At 31.6% G+C, this 24,892-nt stretch overlaps 1 protein-coding gene across 1 annotated transcript in view; it reads left to right on the top strand.

Annotated features, from left to right (window-relative positions):
- The window catches only part of Ndufs4 (NADH:ubiquinone oxidoreductase subunit S4), a 106,699-nt gene that overhangs the window by 53,724 nt on the left and 28,083 nt on the right, over positions 1–24,892 (top strand). The gene's annotated exons all lie outside the window — the stretch shown is intronic.

Here is a 24,892-nt window from a genome sequence, read left to right as displayed (position 1 = left end):
TCTCTCTCTCTCTCTCTCTCTCTCTCTCTCTCTCTCTCTCTGTCTCTCTGTTTCTTAGTTGGGATTGAATCCAGAGACACTTATATCACTGAGTTACATCCCAGCTGTTTTTTATTTTTTTAATTTTGAGACAGGCTATCACTAAGTAGCCCAGGCTGGCCTTGAACTTACAATCCTCCCCTCACCCTAAGATTTAAGAAAATGCAAATTAGTGCCACTCTCCTCACTTGACGTTTTAAATTTAAAAAATATATTTATTTTTTTGCTAAAATGTTGTTTATATTAATATTTTGACATTTTAAATTTAGTATACATTTAAATTTTCTATCCATTTTATTTTATTACATGGTAAATATCTACAGAAATGCCTCAAGTAAACAAAATCTCATTGTTGTCCCAGTAACTTTTAAGAGTGTAAAGGAGGGGCTGGAGTTGTGGCTCAGGGATAGAGAGCTTGCCTGGGATGTATGAGGCCCTGGGTTTGATTCTTAGCATCCCAAATAAATAAATAAATAAATAAATAAAATCCATTGATAACTAAAAGATATTTAAAAAAAAAAAAAAAAACAACAGTGTAAAGGAGTCCTGAGACAAAAATAAATGATGATGATGATGTTGATGTTGATGATGATGATGATATTGTTCTCCTAAGTCTTCTCCTTCCTGGTTTAACCATCCCAGGACTTTGATTTATTTCACATGCATTCCAGGTAATTAATCATCTTGATTACCTCCCATTTGCACTAAATCTCTTTAATTATTGTTGCCATGGTTTCTTATACTACACATGTGGTACAGGGTGTGATAAGGATTGTTATCTCTATTCCTTTTAATCACAGCAGTTCTAGTAAGACCACTTAAAATTTAGGTCCTCATACTTTTTATCTGGATTTCAGGGAGAGGTAAAACCTCAGATCCTTTTATGTGTACCGTTATCAAGTCATATTTCTACCTCCTTGAGCTTGTGCTGCTTATTATTTTAACTGTTATTCTCATATTCACTCAAAGGACGTGTTACCAAGTGAAGCTTATTTTTACTGTTACATCTTACATGTAGAATTTGATAAATTAAGGAAATTTTCATAGTGTTTTGCAGATATTAGTACCATTGTAAGTACAAATAAAAATTGTTTTCTTCAATTGTATATTGACAATGTATATCCTATTCTTTTTTTCTTGGCATAAAATGTAGAAAGTGAAAAATCTGTGTAGCATTTTTTTTTTTAGCATAAGGAACATTCTGTTATCTTTATTTTAAAATGGGGTGTCTGTTAATAGAGAACAAATTTTCAGAGAATAAAATTGTCATAATTCTAATTACTATTATAAAGAATTTTATATCAGAATACATATTAAATTTTTGATCAATCACTTTTAAGAATGTCTTGTGTATAAACTGCTAATTAATCTTTTTATTTACTCTTGCAACTAAAAAGAATTTAAATATCAAAAGAATAGATGACAACATCTTAGAATAATCCTGTAAATTTATGTTTAGAAGCACAATGTTTTTAAAAAAGATCTTTTTGTGGGTCGTAACATGGTTTCCAAATATGTGATACTTCCTGCAGATAATAAGGAACTCTTACAAATGGTTGTTTGATTGGCCCTTGGGTTTTGTTGCAGGAGAAGCTGTGCCATGGAGGTTGGGTGAAGAATGTCTTTGCCTTTGTGCTTTATTAAGAGGGTAACTTTTTTTCCTTTATGTGTCCCCCCCACCTCAATCTCCTTTCAGTACATTTGATGAATACCCACGTCCAATGCATGTGTTGTCTTTTTATATTCATTTTGATTATACAAAAGAGAGAAGTTAAATTTGCAATGTTCTTTAAAGATTTTGAGTAGATGCTCCCCCCTAAAACATACAAAGCATAAATTAGATCTACATAGGTATACTTTCAATTTGCTTTTTAATCATTTTTAGTACCTGGTTTTTACTTACTGATTTCATTCGTCACAGTAGCCTTATATTAATTATTACTATGACGGTTAAAATATTAATACAAAAAATAGAAAAATAATTTCCATAAAATGTAAGAATGTTTGGATTTATTCGTGATTTTGTAAAAATTATGTTGGTTGTCCTCTTTCCTTCATTCTTTATTTATTCAATAAATGCTTGCAGAGCATGTTTTACACACTATGCTTCTGTGTTTATTTGCATACTCTAAATTGTTTTTATTTACATGGTTTATTGTTTAAAAACCATTAAGCATCACCTGATTTAATTTTTATAAATGTATTATGATTAGTTATACATGTATCCTCAATTTAAATGCATGTGAAAAAAAGAGACATTTAGTAATTTATAAATCTTAAATCTGTGGGGAGATGATGTGGAATTGAGAAAGGCAGCTATCATTTCAAAGCATTTTTGAAAAATTATGTCATTGCTATTAAAATGTAAAATCCTAACATTTCAGACATGTGCATGTGAAACAGAATCAGTGCTCTGAACGTTGCCAATTTGTTGTTTTATTTCTTAACAACTTCTTCCAAATAGCAATAAAAGAGCAATTAAAACTTTATTTTTGCATTAAGCAATTGCTATTTGATTAATAAGCACATATACTAGCAGTGTGCTTAGTCAATGAGGTTTTCATGTTAGTGTTTTATAATGTATATAAGTGGCAAGTTGTTTAATCCATTTTTTTGTCACTAAGAGTTTTTAAAATTTTTTTTCAGGACTTTAACATGTTCTAAAATTTGTAAGATTGAATGATTTTCACAGACCTTCAAAATTAAACAATTATTATATTGTTATAAGTGTTTTATGTTGTGTTTCTTCCTAATGTACTGAAAGTTTATGGATGAAAATGTTTTGTAAATCTGCAGACTTAAAAATTGGTCATTAAGAAGTGACCTGCACAAGAAGATAAACCTCAGTTAAAGGCTTACATTTACTTTGTTTGCTCCCCTCCCACCCCCCTTTAAAGGGTCAGTTTTCTTTTGGTGAGATTACTTTCTTTTGGTGTATGCAGCACTATCTCTGCTAGATTATAAGGAGTAGTGTCTGTGATTGGGGTTATACAGCCTTCTAGCATCTCAAGTGTCTGTTTTGTCTGGACTTTACTCACACAGCATTCTTGTGCAAAAATTTCAAGGCTTTAGTCTGGAGCACTGGGTCAAAGGATATGTCTCTTTGAAGGGAAGACAGGAGTTTTTTTTTTTTTTTAATGTTTTATTCACTAAATAGTATTTCATTTTACATCAAAGAATAGCAGCTTTTGAGAACCTACCATGGTGGCAGTTTAGTATGTGAGTTTTTTTTCTTTAAGAGTTTAACTAAATATGGATAATGTTTCTTCAAGTTTTTCCGTCTTCATTAATGCTTATTTGTATTCTTCTAGTTAGGTAAGACTACTAAAATCAAAAGATAAAAACCACTAAGTGAATATAAATGTTAGTTTGTAATGTATTTTATATTTTAAAAACAACTGTAGTGTTTTACAACATACTTCCTTATTTTGGTTTTTATGCTACCCAAACTGCTGAAAAAAATTGATGAATAGCCTTTATACTATTGATTAAAATTCTAAGAAATATTGGTTAATGATTTTGAAAGTATAAATTTTATAGTGAAATAGTCATTCTTTACTTGGACTGTGTTTTAGTACTCTCTTGCATGGGAGGGAAGGGAGAATTGATTTTGAAAAATATCAAAGACTCAATGAAAAAAATGTTAAGACTTAGTAAAACTAGAAGGAAAGGTTCTTTCTGTAATTTTCAAAAGGTTAATAAGTAAACGTATTATGTACCCATAATATTAATCATGAGTGATTGCTTTCATTTGTTTATATTATTAAATTGTGTCTCAAATTCCTATAACATGATATACATACCTAAGCATGTGAACTGATATTAAAATAGTTTTAATGTTTATGGGTTGAACATGCTGAGAAATTAAAACATTTCTAAATAAAAATTAAAAATTTTCTAAATAGAGTTGCTGGGTCATTTAAAAGAGAAAAATGTCTAAATGGCATAACAATTTAAAACAAGTGCATTTAACTCTTAACAGTGATAATTATTAACCAAGACATATTACTTATTATATGTAATTATTCAAAAAATTCTTTAGATGATTGCAGGACTTTGTTTTTGTTTTCTTAGATATTTGCCTAGTTGTTTTTTCATATTATCAAGCTACATAAAACTTAATGTAATATTTATTACAAGGGAGGTGAGTGATAGAAATAATAGTTTTTACATGCGCACACCGGAACCATTAAAATTTAAAATAGAGAGTGTCTTTCTATATTTTAATTGTTTAAAGAACAAAAGATCTTTCCTCTACAATATTCAGCCATCTTATTATCTGTGATTTTTCAGCAATTAAAGCAGATTTATTTTCCTCTTTGTTCCTACTTGGAATACTTGAACAATGCTGGAGAATTGAACTGACGGGAATGTTTTATCTTTCAAAAGCTTTAAAGTTCTACGTACCAATTAGCAAAATACAGTAAAGGTTTAAACTGTTAATAGCCACAACATCTTAAATGCATAAACCTGTAGTATGCTAGGGCTGTGTAACAGTTCTCCATTGTATGTCTCTGTTAAGGAAAGTAACTATGTGGGTCTTTCCTTGCTTTACTACCTGCTGTGTATGGAAATTGTGTATAGCACTTGACACTTGCTTTCAAGAATTTTAAATTCTTGCATGTTATTATGTAGAAGCTTTGGCTTTCAATAAAGGAGAATTGATATTTGTTTGGATTTTATATAAAGGGTTTTTGTCATGTTTTAAAGATGATACAATTCATATGTGAAAATACATTAATCTGTTACTCTTTAATGAATTCCAAGTATGTAAAGTGTATATTATCTCCTTGCAAATGGCTTACCTAATTTTTCATTTAACTGAATATAATCTAATTTTTAAATTTATATTAGAATATGAGTACCTGATGGTTTATTTTTTTATACTATTATGTTTTTGTTGCATATTTTGGGGAGGGTTGATTTTAATCTTGATAGTATTTTGTTTTTAGAGTTAAAGCTTTTTAAATTGGCCAGCTTGCCAGGCAATTTCAAAACATAAGGATTCATCCAAACACCCATATTAACTTGTTAAAGCTTCATACCCATCATTTTATAATAAATTCTAAATAAAGGTAGGGATAAGAGAAAGTAAAAAAAAATAAGAGTACTGTCTTTTGGTGACAGTTATTTTTTTCTCTTCTATGTCATACATCTCATGAAGTAGAATTAGAGTAGAGGAAAGAGGAATGCAGACCTTAATGTCTGAGCAGCAAATTTTGATTTTCTTTGTTCAAACTTTCTAATTTTATATGATGTAGTCTCTGTTTCAGTTCTACTCTTCAGAATACCACCTGCAAGTTTGCAGATATTCATGATTTACAGGATGGGTAGCTGTAAAATAATAGGTCAGTAATATGGAGACCTTACCGTATGCAGTATAATGTGCCTCCACAAAACTACGTCTTTATAAGAGGTGTTTTTCTAGAAATGTATTAATAGGGTTTTTGTTCAGTTGATATTTCATGTTTAATGCTTTTCTTCAAAAGGCTTTCAGTATATTGCATATCAGTTATTGAAAGTTTTAAGGCTTCTAAGATAATAGACATAATTTTTTTTTTAAGTTTTCTCTAAGCAACATATAAAATACAGAGACATACCAAAATGTTGGGCTCAGAATGCTAATTTAAATTGAAGAACTGAGGTTCTGTCTGCTTAGTGTGCTGATTGACATACAATGAGTGTATGTTGTTATAATTAAAATCTATCAATGAAAAGCATTTTGGAACTTACTTGGGTAGTCTGAGATTTGACATTAAAGAACTAAAACCAGGTTCCTGATTTTGTAAGATCATAATATATCAAACACTTAATTATGGTCATATAGTCTGTGCCTAGAATATTCAAAGATTAAAACTTCTCTAGGGCTGGTGGTTTTCAGCTAAGACAATCTGAAGTAGTTTGTGAAGATCCATCAAGAGATTTTTTTTTTTTTACTTTTATTTAAAATATATTGAACTTTTCTTTCATTCATTGAGCACCTACTGTATAACATATTCTAGGCCCTGGGAATACAGTGAATATTCTTGTGCTTAGAGTTTATATTCTCACGTGAAAGCTCATACCAATTCTATAAATAATTAAGATACATTTCATAAATTAATTAATGTTATAGAAAAAAAGTTAAACTGGATGGCAAGATAGAAAGTAGCTGGGAATTGGGATGGATAAGGGTTATTTAAATAGGACAATCAAAGAAAGAGATGTTGTGGTATATGAACTAAGATTAGAATGATAGGAAAGAGCCAATTATGTGAGACTGCAAGAGAGCATTTAGAGGAAAAACTAATAACCATAAGTGTAAACTAGCTGGTGGTAGTTAAAGAACAGAAGGAAAGTTATGCCATAAGAAAGGGAGAAAATGATCTAAAATGAGGTCAGATATACGAGCAGTGGGGTAGACTCAGGTTATTAGACTCTTCAGGTCCATGGTAAGAAGTTTAAATTTTATTTTACCTCTAATAGGAAACTTACAGGGTTTTCAGTAGAAAAGTGATTTGAGGGGCTTGGGATGTGGCTCAAGTGGTAGTGTGTTTGCCTGGCATGCGTGAGGCGCACTGGGTTTGATTCTCAGCATTACATAGAGATAGAAATGAAGATATTGTGTTCACCTAAAACTAAAAAATAAAAAAAAAAAATTTAAAAAGTGATTTGATCTGATTTACTGATCAGAAAAACTGGAGAATAGCTGTTATGGTTAAAAATCACTTCAAAGGACTTCACAAAGGAAATGATTAGATTATTTTGTTGCTGTTTTTATTTTCTCAAATGCCCTTTTTGATGTTCATGAAGTGATTTTTATGATTTTTGCAAAGCATTCTATACACTGATAAAAGTGAATTCTTAATTATTTTTAACAGGAACAAATTTTTATGTGTTTGCATTTTCAATGTTATATGTGATAAAACAGGTAAATTTTTTTCTACTAAAGAATCTTCAGAATTTGCTCTTCATTGTGGTAGACAGGGGGATTTCTGGAGATTAAATCTAATTTCTCACTTCTATGACCCTTCATTCTCTATCCCCCAAAAACAGGATAAAAGAGTTGATGGAGGTTTGTCATAGTGTTCAAGAAAGATAAGAAAAAAACAAAAAATTTGTCTAAGCTGCTGTCCACCAAGTAGGTGCTGATGAGACCCAAATACTCCATGCACTGCACCTTGTATCAGCCAGTGGCTTGGCTGGTGGTGATAGTTGTTTCCATCTTAACTTTGACTCCACTTCTTCTCTCTTTTTCTCTTGGAATTTGTCATTCTTCACAGTTGTTTGTGTAACTCTCCTCCTCTACTTTTGTGACTCTGTGTTCCTCTTATTGCTGACTACATATCTGATAGTCATCTCTCTTCCTCTGTGACTATCTTTGCTCCCTCACCCCCAAAATACATACCTATCCCCCTTCCTTTCTGTTTCTTTCTCTGCCCTTCCTCTCAGTCTCTGTCTGGTCTGATTCTTTAGACATTTTTATGATTTAGACACAAGTTGTGCCCCGGCAGCTCATATGTGAGATAGTGCAAGAAGGTTCAGAGGTGAGATTATTAGATTGAGAGCTGTGACCTAATCAATGGATTAGTCTGCTGATAGGATTAACTGTGTGTTAATGTAGGCAGATTGGGTGTGATTGGAGGAAGCAGGTCACTGTGAGGAATGTCTTGGGGATTTATATTTTGTCTCTGGTGGATTGAATTCTCTAATTCCTCATGTTACATCCTGAGTTGCTGTCCACTTCCATGATAGTCTGCCTCACCTCCGGCCCAGAGCTATGGAATTGGCCAATCATGGACTGAATCTCTGAAAGTTTGAGCAAAATTAAGAATTTCCTCTCCTAAGTTGTTCTGGTCAGGTCTTTTGGTCACAGTGATGCAAAGCTGAATAAAATGACATCATCATTATTTTTTCCACTCCTCCTTTCTGTTCTACTTCTCCTGTTCTTCTTCTTTCTCTCTTTTTCTACACTTCTGTTTCTTTCATTCTTTTTCTTCTTCCTCTCCCCAAATGACTAGGGAACTACATGCAAACTAAATGAGAGAGACAGAGAAGGCCCTGCTGTACAGGTGCTCTTTTAATTTATTCGTTATTTCCCATTTAATAAGTAAATACAACTTTTAGGGTAATGTAGTTACTGGAAAAAGAAATGCTGTGATTTGTACATTATTATATTATTTGAAATTTTCAACCTGATGAGAAACATGAAATAATAAAAAGACGATAGATTTATTTGTAGGTATAACCTTAGATCTTTAATCCCATCCTCTTAGCTATATAACCTCAAGCAAGTTATTTAACCACTATAAGTGTCCTTGTCTTATAAAATAAAAATAATAGCTTTGAGATTTCTTTTGAAAGTTAATTGAGTACATACATGAAACAGCAGAGTATAATAGTCTTATTTGTGTTCATCATTCAAATTGGAGCTGTTAGTGTGAAAAGAGAAGTAACCTGGATTATAATTGATATCTTGTTGATTGTGAATTAATTAAGCATACCATTCTTCTGAGTTACATCTGCTATTCAGATATTGAGTTCTAGAGGATTTGGGAGCAAGATGTTAGCCTCAGTTTTGTATCAGTTATGTGTGCTCATTTATATATGTATGTATATATGCAGGTGGTGCTGAGTTTTGTCATATAACTTGCCTTTTTTAACAACCTATGGATTTTAGTAAGTCATCTATAATATTATGACTTCTCTTACATAGTTTTGGACAGTTTTGTAATTCTTTATTGGTAACTGTATTGCTAAACAATTATCCTTCCAATGAGAAATCTCTTTAGTCACTTAAAATCTTTTTTTTTTTTTTGGTACTGGGGATTGAACCCAGGGGTGCTTTACCACTGTGCTACATTCCCTCCTCTTTTTATTTTTTATTTTGAGACAGGGCCTCACTAAGGTGCTGAGGCTGGCCCCAAACTTGTGATCCTCCTGCCTCAGCCTCACCAGTTGCTGGAATTTCAGGCATGCACCTCTGCACCTAGCTATAATCTATTTTTAATGGTGAAAATTTGGAACTATTATTCCAAAGTTTCTAAACAACCTGCTCATATTATACATTATATTTGGTCATCAAACTGTGCAATTAAAGATACCTTTTTAATGATTTTAGTAGTAATGCATGTATACATCCATGCATTATGTAACAGTGGGGATACATTCTGAGAAATGCATCTGCGTTAGTCAGCGTTTCATCGTTCTGACCAAAATACTTAACAACAACAACTTGAGGAAAGATTTATGGCTCATGGTTTGGAGGATTCAGTCCATGGTTGATCAACTTTTATTGTTCTAGTCCAGAAGTGAGGCAGAACATGGCGAAAGGGGGTAGTAGAGAATTTCTTAGTTGATGGCAGCCAGAAAGGTGGGGCGGAGAGGAGAGGAGAGGAGAGAATCAATACCTTCATGAGGTCAGAGCCCTCATAGTCAAGACTACTTTCCCAAAGCCCTACCTTTGAACATATGAAGCTTTGGAGGACATTCCAGATCCAAACCACAAAAGCATCATTAGCCAGTTTTATTATGCAAACATCATGAAGTATAGTTATACAAAACTGATATTCATCACTCACTCAGTAGGGCCTCTTTACTATTTTATAGTAAACTTTAAGTAGGAGTATAATGACAAATATGTAGTATAGTAAATACATACATAAACCAATGATGTTTATTATCACTATTTTACTATACATAACTACATGTCCTATGCTTTTATACAACTAGCAACACAGTAGGTTTGTTTATGCCAGCATCACCACACACGTGAGTAATGTGTTGCACTGCGATAGCTATGATGTCCCTAGGTGATAGGAATGTTTCAGCCCCATTATCATCTCCATCATATATGCTGTTCGTTATTGACTGAAATGTTACACAGCACGTGACTATATTAAGAATCACATTATATACCATAAATACATAGTTTTTTCTTGCTTATTAAAAAAATAAAGGCAAATACATGTGAAAAATAAAATAGTAATATGTGCTGAGTACAGTGGTGCACACTTGTAATCCAGTGAATCTGGATGTTGAGGCAGGAGGATTGCAAGTTTGAGGCCAGCCTGGGCAATTTAGCAAACACTCTCAAAATAAAAAGGGCTGGAGATGTTGCTCAATGGTAGATCACCCCTGGGTTCATTCCCTAGTACCTTTAAAAAACAAAACACAAACACACATTGTAAAAACATTAATTTAGAAATGATAAAATATAAAGAAGAAAATTAAAATTACTTTTTCAGTCTTGGTTAATTCTTTTTTATATGAATATTTAACCACACTAATATCCAGCATATTTACATATGACAAATCATTTTTATTCTGTTTTTTTCCACTTTATTGTGAATGTCATATTGTTTTAGAAATTGCTCAAAAGCACAATTGTAAATTAATATATAACCACCCATTTTATCTACCATAATGCATCAACCAGTATATAGTTGCTATACTGCAGGATGTTTACAATTTTTCGCAATTATACAAAATACTGGAATGAATGTCTTTATACCTAAGTTTTGGTCTTTTATAGCATCTTTGTTTTAGGTTCAACTCATTCAAGAAAGGTTACTAAATCAAAGAACCTAGCATTGACATTTAAGTTATTTATTAATAACCTAAAGACAATCGACACAGAATACTTCTAGAAATTCGAACCAGTTGATTCTGTATCATTTGAGAGAGATAACTTTTCATAGTCTATATTTTAGTACATATGGTCTAATTCTGTGGATTTCTTCAGTCTCTGACATTTGGGGTGTAGCAGGTTCCACCTAATAGATAAATATCATATGTCTAAAAATTAGAAAACAATAAAAATATATAATACATAAATGTACTTGAATTAGTACTTCAAAGCTTAGTACATCTTAAGGATTAACATTATAAATTTAGCTATCATTGTACTATAAATTTGTGGATGTTCCAGTTGACAGAATTTCTGTCATAGATATATAAAATAGCCCAATGTATGGCCAATAATGCTACAGAAGTGTTAACTATAGCTGCTGCTACTAAACTAATATTACCACAACTATTGTAACATTTGTAGTATAAAGAATGACTCTGAGTAAGTTAATGAAGCTTTTTTCCTATTTTTATATGTCAGTCTGGTTCTTTTGTTGTTATTTATAAAGCCTTTCTAGAGCACTGGTGAACATCATCATCAGAAATATCTATAAAACTTATCTTTATCATTTATTTGGTGAACTTTGTAGTTACTGATTTCAAATTTATTTACATTGTAGTGAATAACACTCTCTGTAGGATTTTACACTTGAAATTTTTTGAGACTTTAAAATTTTTTTTTTTTTAGTTGTAGATTGGCATGGTACCTTTATTTTATTTATTTGTTTTTATGTGGTGTTGAATTGAAACCAGTCTCTCACATATGCTAGGCAAGTGCTGTACCACTGAGCCATAACCGCAGCCACTCTTGAGACTTTTTTTTATCACCCAGAATATGTATGGTCTTTGTTTTTGGTTGGGTTGGGAATCAAACCCCCCGGCCTTGTGCATGCCTTATCAGTGCTCCATCACTGAGCTACATCCCCAACCCTAGGTCTGTCTAGATTAATGTTTTGTTTTGGTACTAGGGTTGAATTCAGGGGTGTACTCTCACACTGAGCTACATCTTCAACCCTTTTAATTTTGATTTTCAGACAGGGTCTCTTACTAAGTTACTGACGGTAAACTCAAAATTGCTATCTTCATCTCTCAGCTTCCTGAGTAGCTAGAATTATAGATGTACACTACCACACATGGTGAAGTTTATTGTATTTTATTGATGAGTTGACCTCTCTCTTTGTCCTGGTACTATTCCTCATTCTGAAGTCTACTTTGATATTAATATAGCTGCTTCAGATTATTCTTAGTTTGCATGGTACATCTTATTCCACCCATTTATTTTTAGCTTATTTATGAGTTTGTGCATATGTTTGGGTCTTGGTTTTTTATCTATTTTGATAACATCTATCTTTTAATGTTTAAAACTCCTATATGCAACATTTAATGATATGGTAGAATTTAAGTTTAGTATCTTGGTGTTTTCTGCTTGTCCTATGTGATTCTTTTTTCTGTTTTTTTTTTTAAATTAAAAAAATTTTTTTAGTATTTGCTTTGGTGATTATAAAATGCATCATCAACTTTTCATTGTCCACCACGGACTAATAATATATCACATATGTAGGGTAAGAACCTTAAAACAGTAGTTCCATTTATCATAGTCCTTCATGTTAATGTTGACACATTTCACTTTCATAAATGTTATAAATTCCATGGTAAATTATTATTTTTGTTATAAATACTTATCTTTGTAAGATCTGAGAAGAAAATCTTTTTCATATTTACTTACCAGTGTACCATTTCTGTTACTCTTACTTTGTTCATAAATCCTTTTCCTTCAGCCTGAAGAATTATTTCTCATAGGGTAGATCTGTTGGGACAAAGTCTCTCAGCTTCTGCTTATCTGGAAATGCCTTTATTTTGTGTTCCCCTTAAAAAGATTTTGTATTAGCTTTGACTGCCATAACAAAATATCATAGACTGGGTGCCTTGAACAACAGAAATTTATTTTCTTGTAGTTCAGAAGGCTAGAAGTTGAAGATCAAAGTGCCAGCATGTTTAGTTTCTGTTGAGGGTTCTATTCCTGGTTTATAGAAGCCTGCTTTCTTGCTTGTCCTTACATGGATGAGAGAGAAACAGAGGGAGCAGGGAGAGAACTGTGCATGCACAGTCTATCTGGTTTTCTTTTTATAAGGGCACTATTCTCTTCATGAGAGTACCACCCTCATGATCTCATCTAACCCCAGTTACCTCCCAAAGCCTCCATTTCCCAGTACTATCACATTTAGGGTTTGGGCTAACATGAATTTTAAGGGGGATACAAACAATCAATCCATAACAGACATTTTCATTGGCTATAGAATCCTAGATTAAAAGTTTTTATTTTAGTACTTTAAAGATGACATCCCAGGTTTCTTTTTTTTTAAATTGTGAAATATGCAGAACATAATATTAACCACTTTGCCATTTTAAGTGTGCAGTTTAGTGGTGTTAACCACACTTATGATGTGCAGCCATAGCCACTATCTATTTCCAAAGCTTTTTCATCATCTCAAACAGAAACTCTGTACCCATTAAACAATAACTTTCCATCATCTCTCTCCCCAGCCCCTTCTAATCTCAATTAGACTTTTGCCTCTATGAATTTGCCTACTTGAAATAACTCATATAATCAGAAACATAATATTTGTCCTTTTGCTGTTTATTCATTTAGCATGTTTTTGGGGTTCATGTTGTATCATGTGTCAGAATTTCTTTTTAAAAGCTATGTAATATTCCATTGTATGTAATATATCACATTATATAGTGATGGACATTTAGGTTTTTCCACCTTTTTGCTATTGTGAATAATGCTGTTGTGAACATATATGTCCACATATGTGTTTGAGTTCCAGCTTTCAATTTTTGGGGGGTAGATACTCCATAATAGGATTGTTGGATCATGTGGTTATCCTGTGTTTAACTTTCTGAGGAACTGCCATACTATTTTTTCAGTAGCTGCAGCACTCTCCACAATGTATAAGGGTTGCAGTTTTTCTACATTCTTCCAGTGCTTATTATTTTTCATTTTTAAAATAATCGCCAGCCTATCAAGTGTTCAGTGGTAGCTCATTTTGATTTTGAATTTGCATATTTTAATGACTAGTTAAGTTGAGCATATTTTCATGAGTTTACTACTGATTATATATCTTTTTTTGAGAAATATTTATTCAAGTTCTTTCTCCATTTTGAATTTGGATAAGTTTAAGATATTTTTATTAATACTAATAGTTAATATTTTATCAATGTTACTGACTTATTAATATTAATACTGTGTTAGATGCCTTTTGATAAATGAAAATTTTACTTTTGATGAGATCCAGTGTCTCTGTATTTTTCTTTTGTTGCGTATACTTCAGTTTTCATATCTAAGAAATCCTCACCAAATTCAATGTCAAGAATATTTCCCTTATGTTTTCTAAGTTTTAGAGTGTCAGTGCTTAAATTTAGGTATTTGGTGCATTTTGCGTTTTAATTATTGGATATGGTTAAGGTAAGCTTGCAACTTTATTCTTTAGCATTTAGTTATTCAGTTTTTCTGCACTATTTGTTGGTGCTTTCCCTTTTGAATGGTCTTAGCATTCTTGTTTTAAACCAACTGATTATATATGTAAGGGTTTATTTCTGAGATTTTCATTTCAGTGATCTGTGTGTCTGTCTGTTCAGTGCCATTACCACACTGGTTTAATTACCGCTGTAATTAAAGTTTCAGAATTGTTTTGAAATCAAGATAAGTGAGTCTTCCAACCTTGTTATACTTTTTCTATAGTGTTTTAAAATGAAACTTCTGTATGAATTTTTAGGATGCATTTGTCTATTGTATTGAATCTGTAGATTACTTTGGGTAGCATTGTCATTTTTAACAAGACTATATAAATCCATGAACACAAGATACCTTTCATTTATATATTTAATTTCAACAATGTTTATATTTTACAATGTAGAAGTCTTAAACCTTCTTGATTAAGATTATTCCTTAATTATTATTTTAATCATTTTGATACTATTATTAACGGAGTTGTTTATGTATTTCCTTTTCAGATTATTCATGTATAAAATACAGCTAATTTTTTTTTTTTTTTTTTTTTTGCCTCATCAGTTTTCTGAATTTATTAGCTCTAACAAGTTTCATTGGTGGAATATTTAAGGATTTTCTACATATTAGTTCATATTATCTGGAAACAAAGATAATTTGTGTACTTCTTTTTCAATTTAGATGCTTTTTATTTTTTCCTACCTAATTGATCTGGCTAGAACTTCCAGTATTTTACTGAGTAGAAATAACAAACATGGCCATTGTTGTCTTGTTCTGAATCTTAGAGGAAAAGCTTTTAAACTTTTTTATTTTCTTTTCTCATTATTCCTATGTGTGTATTATGTCTTTACTAAGACTGGTTTTTGAGATTATCTTTGTATCTTTAAACTTCAGAAATTTGATTATTATGTGCTTACGTGTGATTTTCTTTACATTTACCTTGCTGGGGAGTTAATAAGATCCTTGGGGTTTTCTTGGGGGGTGGTGGTGATATTTTCATCAAATTTGAAAATTTATAGTTATTATTCAAAAATTTTCTGTCTCAATTTTTCTTCTTCTGGAACTCTAACACTATATATTACACCACCTATTATTGTTCACTTAGTTGTGATTTTTTTTTCTTAGTGTTTTTCTGCCATATGGTTCAGTTTAGTTTAATTTCTGTTGCCCTATCTTCAAGTTTAATGATCATTTCCTCCATAGTGTCCAACTTTTGTTAAATCCTTTACAGTATCATTTTAGATACATGTTTCAGTTCTGTAATTTCTATTCAATTCTTTCTGTAGTTTTCATTTCTCTACTGAAATTCCCTATCTGTTCACGCATTTTGTCCATCATTTTTTATAAATCTTTAAACAATCTCAGCACCTTTATTGTTTCAGGGTATATTTCTATTGATTATGTTATTGTAGGTTTTGGGGGGACAAATTTTCCTTTTTAGGTATGTATTTAGTGGCTTTTGAGTGTGTAATTGATATTCTGGTTGCTTTTTTGGTGAGTATGGGGAGCATCTAGATTTTGTTGTCTTTCTTTATAGAGTATTTTGTGTCAGCAGCCAGTTACTGACTGATCAACTTGATTTTTTTCAGTGATTGATAATAAACATTGTCTAGATGGGTTTAGAGTTGCTGTACTTCTGAGGTTTGACCTTTCTTGTGTCTCCACTGGAAGCATGGAGTATTCATAGTGTCTCCACTTGGGCAGGCTTCTCATTACCTGTCCTACTTCACAGTCTCCTTTGACTCGAAGACCATGCATTTTTTAAAAATAATTTTTTAGTTGTCAATGGACTTTATTTATTTATATGTGGTGCTAAGAATCGAACCCATTGCCTCACACATGCTAGGCAAGTGCTGTACCACTAAGCCACAACCCCATTTCAACCATGCATTCTCTATGTAACTCTTCCTCTTCATAACTTTTCTTCACAAATGTTTGTTTTCTCAGTATCTCTGAACTCCAATCACCTTAGCCTTTCTATTCAGTGAGAATGGTGTATCTCTGCACTAGTCTGAAATGTGCCTTAGTGGCATAAGACTACAACAATTATAAGACTACATTTTGAGTTTTCCTTCTGTCCAAAAGCTCAGTACTAGGCTGCCTGTTATCCAGTTGTTCCAGTTATCCAGTTATCTGAAAAATAGTTGTTTAAAATAATTTTCCAAGTCTTACATTTGTATTTATCAGGAGTGGTAGTCTGTTACTTATTATTGCATTATGGATGGTAACAGAATTCCATGTAATTTCTTTGCAATAATAGCTTTGTTAATGAGTCTTTACTTTTTTACCTTTGAGAGTTTGCTCAATTATTGCACTCAGCTCTGTATCTAAAACATATTACATATATGGTTTAATTTAGGCTTTATTTAGTATACTGCTAAACTCAGCTCTCAATAATTGAGTCAAATGTTTTACAAAGACTCAGTATGCTTATTTCAAGTACCTTTCTCTGCCAATTTTACTTGACATTATAATTATATAATTTAATTGAATAATATAATCTGATGCTATATGAGGACAAGAGAGTTCTTTCTATGACAGTGCTGTTGAATACTTTGAAAAGACAATAAAGGTGAATTTTTAGTGATGGTTTTCAATTTATGCCACCCCAAAATATGTCACCTCGGTATTTTGAATATTTTATGAAAATGGCAGAAGCAGGAAAGTCATTCTGGTCTTCACCCCTGCCCATCTTGCTCCCCAAGGTATACTTTTTGTGAGTGCATGCTGGCGACCAAAGTTGATTATAAAACAAAGGATTTTCTAACCTTTTCCTGAAGCAGCACATGGTCTTTATGGGAGAGATGCCATCCCTCCGCATACTTAGGGGAAAGGAACATCCTTATCTTAGAATGTGAAGGACCACAGAGAAGAATCTGAATGAATAGGCCTTGCTTAAGTTTCCCTCAATCCATTGCCATTGGATCATACCTTTTTGCTCTATCATATTTTTCTACAACTATATAGTCTTTATCAAACCTATAAAAACACCCAGGTTTAATTATTAATTTGGGTCTTCGTTTTCTCATGAAACCTCCTGTGTTATATAAAACATACATGAAAGAAATTGGTATGTTTTTTCTTTTGTTAATCTGCCTTTTTTTTTTTTTTTTAAATGGGACCCACTGTCATAGTAAAGGAAAATATATTTCCTTTCCCTCTGGAATAATTTTGTCAAAGCAGATGGAGCTGAAACAATTGTAAAAGATTGTGTTATAAAAAGAAGTCATAAAATTTTAGATTTTGGACTCTCATTATTTTATGATCATCTTTAAATTCTCACTTTATATTTTAAAAATGAAAGCTATAAATTGTAGGGGTATATTTTGTTGTTGAAATTCTAGTCACTATCAAAGAAAAAGGCATTGCCATATATCAGAAGTTTATTAAAAGAATGTACATATATAATTTTTGTGTTACAGTACACTGTTTGAGTGTGTATGTATATATGTGTACGTGGGCACAGTTACATGTGTCTATTACTTAGTGATCCTAGTTTTCACTACTGTTTATTTAACTAACCAAATAACCAGTTCCTAACAGCAGAAAGGAGAAGTCTTTTGAACAGTTTAACTTTTATTATTATGCCAAATTAATAAGAAAATTGACTTACACTTTTTAAATGTGCTTCCTTGCAACCTAGTATGTCTAGATATCATTGCCTCATGAGTTTCCCCCCCTTTGTTGCCCTAGTTTCCTGGGCTTTTGCCCTCAATGCCTGGCTTGTCTCAGTAATTTTTTTGTTTTTTTAAATTAAAGACATTCAACTTTTGATCCATTAAGTTCATTTCTATTATTTCTAGCTTCCTTTTTGGGTTTAATTAATTTCACTTATTGCTAAAACCATCACTTGATATTCAAAGTTTATGCATGTTCTTTATATTTAGTTCTCTGCTACCATGCCTTTTGTTTTCATAATTTATAGTTAATGTTGCTTTGTATTTCTGCCTTTAATTTACCAGGGAATGAAATATACTATTAGATTAAGAAAGTAACAAAATTGATTCTCTTCGAAAAGTAATGTTGTGTAAATTATAAGTGCCTGTGGCCAAACTTTTTTCCCCTTTTATTACAGCTTCTTAAAAGTTACTGTCCTAACCTAACTATATGACTCAGTGATTTAAAAATCCAAGAAATTCTGGAATATTGGATTAAAAATAAGCCATTTTAGATATTAAAAATTGATCATTGTCTTAGTAACTATTAAAATAATATTAGTTTCATAATTTTCAGAATGTGTCAGTGGAGCATACTGGTTTTCATTAAGACGGTATTGATCATGTATTTATTTGTTAAGCACAATTTTTTTTTTAACAACTTAGCTTTCAGTTGTTACAAAGTAGTAGAAAATAAAGATAGTTTCAAGTGTTCTATAAAAATGAAAGACATCTTCCAATAGATTTTCCTGATTTGGGGGAGGGGTTATTTTAGATCAATTAAAAAAATTGTGGCATTGTTTCATAAAATAGCTTTTTAGTAGACTTAATTTGGCTATATAGCATATGTCAATAATGTTCTAATGTAGGGGAAAAATAGTTTCTTTTCCATACCCATCACGAGGTTCATGTCTGACACCTTAAGAGACAGATGAATAAGAGAAAAATTAGAGATTTGTTTAACCAAAATTTTATGTGACACAGGAGCCTTCACAAAGGAATACCCAAAGATCCAGGGTGCATTTTTATGTTTAGATTCAATGAAGAATGGACAATCATGTAAAAGTAGGATGGGACAAAAAAGATATGATCTAATGGTAATTAACTGGATGGAATTCAGTAAAGCCTTTTTATTCAGATTCTTCTTGGCCACTGAGTGTAGAGCTGGAAGGACCCCTCATGTGATCTCTTTTCAGGTGAGGTGGGCCAGAGTTTTTTTATGGCCATGGTTCAGGGGAGAGAGGTGGTAGAAAGTCAGAGAGTAATCTCCAACATGCCATGGTAGGGATAATGAGTTCTGACTCTAACATTATAAAATATAAATTCATAAATGGATATCTGAAAATATTTGCCATTCCTACAAAAAGAGTTATATTTTTAAGCAGTTAATTAGGGTTTAAGTGAGTGTTTCCTTTGTATTTTTATTTCTTATGGCAGTAACTCTTACAGAGGAACTTATCAGTTGGGTCGATTTTGAGGAAATTTTATTACTTTTTGGTTGTATATATCAACAATCAAACTCATCCTCTTTTATGTAGTTTTCAGTGGAAAAATGTAAACTAAATAGCATCAAGCCAGTTAACATATAACTGCTTCTAAGTGTCCTGAAAGTCAAAGCAAAATTATACATTGTTATTAGCAATATGAAATTTGACCCCCTTTTGGAAAGTAATTGTCTAACATGTCTGGGATTATGGAAATTCTTATAACTTTTGTCTCAGTTTATTCTAATTTTAGTGATTAACCTTAAAAGAATTAAGTGACTGGATTTTCATTGTAGTAATGTATACTTAATAACAAAAATTTAATTTTTTCATTGTAAACAAATAGGCTAAGAAGTTATGAAATATTGACTTAAGTCAATTATGGTCATTAAAACGGGATTTTAAGACTGGATAACCTCATGGGGGAAATGATGTTATGTTACTTAGGAATGCTCAATGCAATATAGGTAGTGTAGCTATTGTAAAGTAGATATGCATATGGATAATTATTGGTAGGTAGTACAGATAAGGAGACAGTTGCTAGGGCATTTCACATAAGAATATATTGTTTTTAAATTTAATTTTAATTTTCCATTCTCCTACCCCATGGATATATAAATTATAGGCTTCTTAGACTCAGGAATAAAGTCTTATCATTAATTTTAAATTTAATATTCCTATAATATTTAATAATATCTTTTAAAAATAAATATCCTAAAATAATATTCTGCCTCTTTCCTTGGTCAGGTATTTTCTAACATTTTTCCATCTTTGAAACCAAATAGGATTTCTCTTTTATTCATGTCTGGAATTAATCCTTCCAACAGAGGTATGAAGTAGGTTTTGTTGTATAGATTTTAAAGGAAGAGAATGACATTCAGAGTTTAAGCAACTAAACTTGTCAGTACCCACAGGTAGCAAATGGTGGAGCTTTGGCTCCTCCAGATGTGCAGAAATCATAATTTCTTGTTCTTAACTAATATTGAAGTATAATTATTTGTTATTCCCATCCTCCTACCCCATGGATACATAGATTATAGACATTGTAGATTCAGGAATAAAGTCTTATCATTATATACTTTGCAGCCCCTAGGCTACTTAACTTTGCATACAGTAGGATCTTTGAATTTGAATTGAAACAAACAAGTAATGATAAATCATATCTTATTCATTTTCATGAATGTCACTAGATGTCTCTGTATGTGCCCAGTACACTTAAATTTACTTAACATATTATTTTTTATATGTTTATTGACATAATAAACATATGTTTATTGACATAAACAAGCAGGAAGTATTCAGCCCTTACAAAAGGAAAAACTAAAGTTTTTTTCCTTCCCCCATACACGAAGCTATTCTAATTACAACACTTTAATTACTAACTCATTTTTTTCTGCATCTTGACACCAGCTTCCCATTACTTGTTCATACTATCCTTTAAAAAAATGTCTAGTAATTTCTTCTCAACAGAAATGTCTATACTGTTGAACATTGTATCTATTATCTAATATGTAGTAGGTTCTGAGGGTCTTTTTGTTGCTCAAGGTAAGCACTTTATGTTCATTATTTAGCCTTTATTTTACTTTTATGCAATAAAGTGATTTACAAAGATTAAAGTTGAAAGTTGGGGATTTCAACCAGTTTGACACAGCCTTTTGCTTTTAGCCGTTGTTCTTCTCTGGCCTGCTCTGAAGGATCTAGGAGTAATAAAAATATTTTGAGTTTGAAATACATCTTGAACTCGTTTTTGAGAAAAAAAATATGATTAGCAGCATCATTTGCATGATCTATTCCTACATGCTCCACAATAATCCATTTAAAACTATATTTCTGAGTCCATGACACCTTTGCCCAGAGTGTAAAATTTAACAGATGTCACATTCCAACAATTTGTTGTATTAACAAGCAAAATTTTGTTTTACTGGCCCAACTCAAATTTACCTTAACATTTTTTATTATATCTGAATCCCTGTGGCCACTAACTTTTTAGAAGTGTGTGAAGTTCTTCCATAGTAAGTAAATAGGTATGATTATGCTATCAACTATATTTTAACTTTAAAACTTATTTTGTAAAATGTCATTAATTATTAGACCTTTAACGAGTTCCTTGTAAGTGTCAGCTGGTTATTTGAAAGGAAGTTTTTGTTACAGATCTAAAATTGTTTTCCTTTTAGCATCTTTCATGGTTGAAGTAGAATATAAATATAGTTATCAATTAGCCAAGAAATATGTTATCTTGTATACATATGTGAATATGTAACAATGAATCCCACCATTGTATACAATATAATGCACCAATAAAAAATGTGGAAAAAATAAAGTCAGTAAATTTAGATTAGTTTTAACTCAAATAAATTTGAGCACGATTGGTAACTAATAGCCTCCAGTAGACGTAAGTTTCTATAATAAATGTTTGTACTTAATGTTCCAATATATGTTCTGTTAAAACTGTAACATTGATCAATACTAAATGCAATATTTAGTTAACTTATTTCCCAAAAGCCTGATAAAAATTTTGCCTTCCTTGGGTATGCTAAGAAAGCTAGCAAAATTTTATTCCAAAGTGCAAAATCCTTTTATTTCTCTTTATGACTAGTGTAAACTATTAAGGTTAAGTGGGTGGGGCAACCGGAAGTAATTACTAAGGCCAGTGGCATTTTTGTGGTTTAATAAAGGCAGAAGCTAATTATTCAGTTTTTATTTAAGTGAAATGGTGCCAAAAAGGAGGTTCCTGCAGAGCAGCTGCACTCCTTCAGTGTTACCCTAATTTACCAAAGACACAACTGTCACAAACAAAACTTTTAAACTTGATATATAGCCACAAAAGTAAGGAGGCCTTTGTTTGGAGTGCATGCAGAAGAACTCCTTTATACAAATCAACCGGCAGATGACGGACAATGATGAAAATTTGATTCTTTGAAGTTATAATAGTCATTGAAATGTGTGAAATTCTGGTATTGAAAAGAGAGCAGCCAGCAAGACTCTAAATCCTGGGTGGTTGCAAGAAGCTTGCTGGGAGGTTTTTCTGCATTTTGACACCAACTTCCCATTGCTTGTTCCCTGCTTCCTTTGTTTAAAAAAAAAAAAAAAAAAAAGTTGAATTCACACAAGATAAATGGAGACAGTTGATAACCGAATCATACAGTTTTTATATGGAAAACTAATATTTTATAGTGGAAATTGGTATTTGAAAAAAAATGACACACATACACATATATTTTAGTGAGTTTTCAAATTGCTCTTTCTTTTACTTCAAAAATGGAAGGTCAGCTGTTAGTTCTTCCAAAATTTTTAATTATGAAAAAGATGGTACTAAAAGAATGGAATTTTGGAATTATGACATGCATCTTTTCAGTAGCAAATTTTGATTTGGATGCCCTTCATTTGGGAATTATGATTAACTGACTACCACTTCCTAATAGCATAATTATATATGCATGAAAATTATGTACATAGTCTTTAATAGTAGAAATGTACATTTCATGCATGACTCAATTGTTTACAAATTGAAGGTTAACATTCAGTAAATCTATGTATTATCTCTAGGGTAACCTGCTTCATTGTAATATACAGATAATTATTATCTGGTAAGTCTTGAGGTTTTTTACTTGCCAGCTCAAAAGCTTCTCATACCTTGTGTGATTTAATGTTTTTATAATCAGAAGATTTATGAATTATTATTTTAAAATATGTTACCAGTAAGATGAAAAATTACAAAAGGCAATAATAACAACCTTAATGCATTTCTCTTATAAATAGGTTTTTAGAAAATTCATGTGATTTGTATTAGGATATAGAAGTAGAAATATATGGAGAATATCAATTCAATATAGTTTAATTTGCAGATGTTTTATATGTTTATTGTTTGTAAAAGTATGAGTCACAGGTAGCTCAGTGAAAATTTAGAGGGATAACACCATGGAAGACAAGTAGAGTTGGACATAGTGCCTTTCAAGTGTTACATTGTTTTAATGGAATCTTGAAGTGGGAGCTTTAGCCCATTGAAGTGTCGCTTAGAAAACAGGTTCTTCTGTCACTAGCTGAAGCTGTGTGGATGAAATGATAACAATAGAGTGTCTTGGTGCATTTTAAAAGTGTGAGAAATCAGTTTGTCTAGACTAAGAGTGTGTCTACAGGGACTAGGAATTTTAGAGCTTCTATGCCCTTTAGGTGTCAAGTATGTTAGAGATGCCAAGCCTTTTTATTCTGCATCTTTGGCAGCAGCTCAACTGGGTTACAGTACCTTACCAGTCTTCTGCAGGCAAAAATTGATTTTGTGTCAGGACTTTGGCTTAAAAATTCAGAAACTTGTTTGCTTTTAAATGCCAACTTTAAATTGGGGGAAAGATATCCTATAAATCATTGCAATAATTTGAGAAGATGTGAAAGATTGGTAGTGATGAGTTCAGAATATAAACAGCTTGTTAGCAAATTTGCGGTCAAATGAAGAGATTTTTCCATCCTAAAATTCACTCTTTCCTTTTCTACTTTATATGGTAAAAATCAAAAGACCTATTTCAGTTTTTTAAAAAATTTCATTGGCTTTTAAATTACTTTGGCATGTATGCATCACAATATAGAAATTATAAAGAAAAAGTATTTTCTGTATTCTCATTTTCCTGAGTCAACTTGTGTTAAGAATTTAACATTTCCTTAATATGGGCAGTTTAAAGAAGAGTCAGATAACTGATCCTGTTAGGAACTTAGCTTAGAATGGACGGGTTGCTATGAAATTTGGAGATGTCCCACCTTAAAATTCTATAACATGTTTCCAGTATTTGTTCATTTCTTGCTTCAGCTATGGTTGAGGAAATAGCATATATCATGAGATTGATATGTCCCTATTAAATTATAAACTAATATGGCAGACTGCAAATATTATAGAACCCAAAGGAGAAATAAGCATTGAGGACTTCCCAGGAGCTGAGTCACTTCACACTCCTGACTAGAGGACTATGCTATAGAAGGTCATTAAAATGTAGTAATACTTAAAATTGCTTTTATTTGAAATTTAACCTGACAATTAAAAATGATCAATTAAAATGTATTTATATTTTTAAATTATGTACCAATTCTCTTGTCTTTATCCTAGATATAAAGAAACATAAAAAATAACGTAGGTATGTATTAGGAGAGCATATTTGTTTAAATATTTATATGGATCATTTTGATATTTGATGGATCATTTCTTTAAACAAAACAAGTTGTGACAAAGTAGCCACACCTAATTGGTGTAATTGGAAAAATACTATGTTAAGCAGGGATTGGTTGCTAACTGAAATAAATTTAAAGAATTGTTTTTTTAATCTTGTGGATAGAGAAGCTACTCAATTCAGAAATGTGCTTAGTGTTTTCCCAGTACATATTGCAGCACCAAGTATTTATGCTACTTCATAGCACTGATAGATTAGAACTGCAAATAGACATTAGCTTTTTTAGGGGATATATGATAAAGAAATGAAAATTCACAAAATGGGTTAAGTTTTCTAGTACTTACAGGTTTGATAACATCATTTTCTTGCTAACTTTCTTGGTTTTAACTAGAAAAAAAATGAAAATTTACTGTAGTGATTTTTTTTTTTTTTTTTTTTTTT

This window comes from Marmota marmota, unplaced genomic scaffold (genome assembly GCF_001458135.2).
Source record: "Marmota marmota marmota unplaced genomic scaffold, marMar, whole genome shotgun sequence".
Taxonomy (NCBI): domain Eukaryota; kingdom Metazoa; phylum Chordata; class Mammalia; order Rodentia; family Sciuridae; genus Marmota; species Marmota marmota.
Note: the sequence above shows the minus strand (reverse complement) of the source record. Positions and strands in the feature narration are given on the sequence as shown.